Source organism: Cheilinus undulatus, linkage group 17 (genome assembly GCF_018320785.1).
Source record: "Cheilinus undulatus linkage group 17, ASM1832078v1, whole genome shotgun sequence".
Taxonomy (NCBI): Eukaryota; Metazoa; Chordata; class Actinopteri; order Labriformes; family Labridae; genus Cheilinus; species Cheilinus undulatus.
In genome coordinates, this window is record NC_054881.1 from 2,353,694 (window position 1) to 2,359,716 (window position 6,023).

Genomic DNA, 6,023 nt, shown 5'->3' on the forward strand with positions numbered 1-6,023 from the left:
ATCCTATTTTTGCCATTTTTCATCACTTTAATTCTACTTCTTTGCAATTTTTCACACATTTAAGCTCCCTTTTGCTATTATATGCCAATTTTCCTTAATTTTCCAACCTTTTTGCAGCTTTTTCGCCCATTTAAGTCGCTTTTTATTCATTTGTTGCAGCTTTTTGATGACCTGTAACTCAATTTTTTGTGACTTTGCACCCATTGTTACCACTTTTCACCCAATTTTCTCCATTTTGTGGCTATTTTGCCCCCTTTCACTTCATTTTTTGCCACTTTTAATCAATTTCTGCTGTTTTTAGCCCATTTTTACTGCTTCTTGTAACAACTTTTCAACCATTATTGCCACCTTTATCCTATTTTTGCCGTTTTCATCACTTTTAGCCACTTTAATCCTAATTCTTTGCAGTTTTTCACCACCTAACCTTCCCTTTGCCATTAAATGCCAACTTTTCCCTCTTTATCCAACCTTCTTACAGCTTTTCACCCATCTAAGTCACTTTGTACTCATTTTTTGCAGCTTTTTCACCACCTGTAACTCAAATTTTTGTGACTTTGCACTCATTTTTACCCCTTTTCACCCTGTTTTTTGCCCCCTTTCACCTCAATTTTTTGCCACTTTTATCCATTTCTACTGCTTTTAGCCCATTTTTTTACCGGCTCCTTTAGCTACTTTTTGACTATTATTGTCACCTTTATCCTATTTTTGCCCTTTTTCATCATTTTAAGCCAATTTCATCCTATTTCTTTGCAGTTTTAACCCATTAAACCTGCCTTTTGCCATTAAATACAAATTTTCCCTATTTTTCCTTACCTTTTAACAGCTTTTTTCCCATTCTAGTCACTTTTTACTCATTTTATGCAGCTTTTTGACCACTTGTAGCTCAATTTTTGTGACTTTGCACCCATTTTTACCACTTTCACCCAGTTTTCTCCATTGTATGCCTATTTTGCCCACTTTCATCTATTTTTTTGCCACTTTAACCCATTTTTGCCACTTTTCACCACTTCGATTGTGGCTCTTGCAAAGGTATTTTTCAACTCTTTGGCTTTTTGCTTGAGCAGGGTTGAGTAACGCTGATCTAGACTTCAATTGATTATAGTCTTTGATAAACGTGTCCTCAGTGTAAGAATAAATACAAAGACAGGGCCGATGTTTTTTCATCCAAAAATACAAGGCAGACTCACCTTTAGTGTGTTAGAATGAGTAAAACCAGTCTGATCTACCTGTCATTTAAGATGTGCTCAGTGAATGAATATGGTCAAAGAAAAATAACACCCAGAATTAAAGGGTTAGGTAGAGTTAGCCCTCGTCTTTTTGCCTTTTTGGCCCCTGCCCCTGAATGCACCACCAGCTATTCCCCTAGATCTCCATGCAGATATCCACAGTCACACTGTTTAACCCTGCTGCAGTAACCAAACCAAGGGGTTACTTCCATGCATTGATTTGGCCAGGAGTGGAGCAATCTGATTGGTGGACCAACAGGCCAATCAGAGAGGTAATGAAGGGCTCAAACTTATGAGATTAACGGCGTTGACATGTTAGCTCGTTGTTAGCACTGAAGTGGTGAACTGGTTCAAATGTATTGTGTTAAATTTCAAACAATAAAAGCTTTTATTCTGGCCATCCTGTGTTCTTTGAAATGCTCTCAGAGATCCTGACATCAGCTGATGATGGATGCTGTTAGGCACCACATGAGAAACTCATTAACCCTTAGAGAGAATGTGACAAACTGTTCATTCTTCATGTTCTGATGTTCATGTTCATGGCATGGATTTTAGCAGGACTGTGAATTTTCATTTGATCTTGTTATTTCCAGCTCAGCTCCTACAGCAGTGTTACTCAACCCTGCCCAACCAGAGAGCCACAGTGTTGAAAAACAGATTTACAAGAGCCACAATCTAAGTGGGGAAAAGCAGCAATTAAAATAATTTAAAGGTGTCAAAAATGGTCAAAAAGGGGCAAACACTGGGAGAAGAGTGGCAAAAATGGCAGGAGGCAACCAAATAATGAGATAAAAGTGGCAAAAATGTTGCAAAAAATGAGTGAAAAGTGACTAAAATGGGCTAAAATTGGAAAAGAGGTGGGAAAAATGGGGAGAAAGTGTCATTTAATCACAAAAGGCAGCGTAAATGGGTGAGGAGTGGCAGAAAATTGCAAAAAGCAGGAAACACTGGGTGAAAAGTGGCAAAAAACTTGGTCAAAGGTGGCAAAAATGGCCCAAAAGTGGAAAAAAAGGTGGAGAAAAATGAGTGAAAAGTGACTAAAATGGGCAAAAATCAGAAAAATGGTGGGGAAAATGGGCAAAAAGTATGAATTAAGTGATAAAATGAGGAATAAGTGGCATATAATGGCAAAAGGCAACTTAAATGGGTAAAAAGGGGCAAAAAAGGCAAAAAAAAGGGGTAAAAAATTGCCAAAAGCTGCATTGAAGTGTCAAAAATGGGCTAAAAGTAGCAATTAAATATGCAGAAAAAAATAGTGGTTGACAATTAAAGCCTGCTGTGTAAGTGTGGGAAACAAACTCATTAATGTTACTTGCAATGAATAATTTCTGAGGTAAAATTTTCTGGGGAATAATATTTTAAATTAAGACATAAAAGAGCCACAAACCATCAAAAATGAGCCACATGTGGCTCTAGAGCCACAGGTTGAGTATCACTGCTCTACAGTAAGTCTAAAACACAGTTTACAAGCAAACGTTACACTCAGTGACAAAAAACTGGTATTCAGAGTTAAAATCTTAATAACTACGCCAGTTTTGATGACAAAGTAGAGTCAGTATTTGACAATGCAGATAATGAATAAAAATTAATGTTGCTGTTTATCATTGACGTGCCCCAGGCCGTTAAAAGTAAAATTAAAAAATCATTTTTTAAAATGTTTTTTATGATATGTTTAATATTGAAAATAATACATTTTTCTGTTGTTTTTTCCGTGTAAAGTGTGTCGGCATCATGACAAAAACTGGCATTCAAAGGGTTAAAGCTTTAAAATTCATGAAGGTTTGGCATCAATAATTAGGTCAAAAATATTCTTAATGAAAATAGAATAAGATATTAATCTATAATATCTTTATAGCTGCTGTAGGAAAATCACATTTTTTGCACTTATTATCTTGAGCATGACTGATATTAAAGTGCACTTTTCTGGAATATTCCAGCCTGTTTGAATGCAGAGAAATGTTTTTATAAATGCATCTAAAATCAGAGTAGTGACAGGATGAAAGTCTGCAGCTTTTATTTGATTTGACAGTTGAGGCACAACAAGAAAACATTTAGAAACTCTGCATGCAGGCCAGTCCTATAAACATGCACACAACATACAAAAAAGAAATAGTTTAAAGACATTTAGAGACCGATCTGTTCAAAAGTAGAGAATTTAAAGATTCACAGGAAACAGAACGACTAACATCAATAATGTTAACATCCATCTGTAGAGCTACAGTGAGACATTTCTTTAGTCCACACGCCGTCATCAATGTTAAATACTCTCATAAACGTGTTGGTCTGGCAGACATGGCTTTTCAAAGAGCATCAAATCTCCTGCAAGGAAGGCTTTATTCTTCATGGCAGTGCACGGTGGCGGTCAGAGCGCCGCGGTCTTTAGACGTGTGAAAGGAAAACATGAGCACATGAACACGACTTCTTGATTATCAGGAGTGTGTTCGGATGGAAAAAAGCTTCAAACTTTAAAATAATAACGCTGGATTAACACTGAAGAGTTTGTTTTTTTAGTAAATGCTCTGAGCTCTGTTCTTCTCTAGGCTGATATGGTTTATGTGCATTTCTAATTAAAGCTTTTTTTTCAAGTTTGGGGAAAGACTAATAAGAACACAACAACTCTAAAAGTCTTAATTCACTGAACAGCGGAGGCTTCTTCTTAAAGCAGCGACACAGTTTTATATCTGAGGACATTAAAACCAGCATTAATAAGAGGAGAAAACATTTTTACAAAGATCTTCTCAACCAGTGGCTTTAAACATCCTTAATACAGATTTAACGTACTTCCTTCCTCCTTACGCTGGCTAAACACTGACAATGTTAGGGTGCACCACATTAGGGATCCAAGCAAGATGGAGAGGAGCGACTCTGAACGCCTCCTGTCTCTTTAGATATCCAGGAGTCCGCCATATTGCTTTTCATCAGTCAGTCCTCAGTGGTTCATGAGACAGATAACTGAAGTTTAGGTTGGTAAAAACAGGACATGTGGGAGAGCAACCAGTCTCAGACTGCCATGGCCATTCTGCAGAGCTCAGTGGTTCTGTGATGCAGTGGTTCTTAACCACTGGGTGGTGCCAGAGACCCAGGACCCCAGAGGCCGCCCATAAAGAGGGATAAGAGAGTAGGTTTCTGGGACCCAGCCAAACAGGGGGCCCATGGAGGTCAGAAAAATCATGGTCGATTGTGAAGTTAAGCTGTGAAAAACACATCTCATATTTGACCTGAATGATAACCACTCTTATCAGTGGTGTGCACGGGGTGGGGGTGGGGGGGCAGTCGCCAGAACTATATCTCACAGAACCAGTTTGGATTATCTGCTACTAATATGGTGTTAAAATGCACTATAATACAGGAAATGGCATTTACTTCATTGAAAATGTTGATGCTGATCCTAACTACAAACTAACTTGAGTGGTCTGTCTAGTTAGTCTGTTTTAAGGCTATATAATGTGCCATTTTTGGAACATATAATCATGTCTAAAGTGCCCTCTTCAGTGGCGAGAACGCGCTGTATGTGCCCTTTTCTTTCTTTTTGCCCCTGCACTTGAAAAAATCTGTGCCCGCCACTGACTCTTATCAAAGAAACAAATATCTCTTTCTATTCATTTGTGTGGTAAATAGCCTTCTTAAAATGAAAATAACACGTTAAAAAATATTTGAAATTGGTGAAAAATTGCTTTAATAAGTTAATAATGGCAGAAAAAGGTGGGAAAGGTGTTGAAATTGGATTTTTGAAGTTTAAAATGGGTTAAAAGCGGCAAAAAAAATAGATAAAAGTGGCAAAAAACTAACAAAAAATGGATTAAATTAGCAAAAAAATTGGGTGGAGTGAGATGAAAAATTGATATAAACTATCAAAAATGGGATAACTGTGGTTAAGATGGGCAAAAAAGGGGTGCAAAAAGTGGTTAATAGGGCAATAATGAGGCAACAAGTGACAAAGTGACAAAAACAGGCAGAAAAAAGTGGCGGAAAGGGTTTAGCCTTCTTAAAAATGTTGATCGCTTTTGTTGGAAAAATAAGAATTAAAATGGGACTAAAATGGCTAAAATGGGTTAATAATGGCAAAGAAAAGGTGGAAAAAGTGGTGAAATTGGATTTAAAAGTAGCAGAAATGGGATAGAAGTGGCAAAAATGGGCATAAATAGTGATAAAAGGGAGTTAAAATGTGGCTGAAATGGCTTTATAGTGGCAAAAATAGGTGGAAATTTGGTGAAATGGGATGGAAAATTGATATAAACTGGCAAAAAAGTGTTAATTGAGAGAGAAAGGATAGGCAGATGTTGGCAGAAATTGGTTAAACTTGAAAAATTGGGCATATCAAATGGTGAAATGAGGTTAAAATGGGAAAAAATGGGTGGAAAAAGGAGTTAATAGTGGCAATAATGGGTCAACAGTGTCAACATTAGGTTTAAGTGGCAAGAATTAGTTTAGAAGTGGCAAAAACAGGCAGAAAAAAAGTGGTGGAAAGAGTTTAAAACTGACCCAAATAGGTATGAAATGGCAAAAATCTGTTAAAATTGGTGGGGAAAAATGATGAAAAGGGGTAAAAAAAAAAAAAAAGACAAAATTGGTGTAAAGTGGCAACAGTGTGACTTAAAAAATGTTCTTAGTTTTTTAGGGCATCTAAAGACCCCTCTCACTGTGTCGCGACTCCAAAGGGGGTCCCGAACCCAAGGTTGAGAACCACTGGCTTAATGGATGTGGCTGTAGTCATGTGCAGACAAGGTCACTCATAAGTGGGGTAAATGGGAGAGGTTTCTGGGGCCCAGCCAAACTGGGGGACCATGGAGGTCAGCA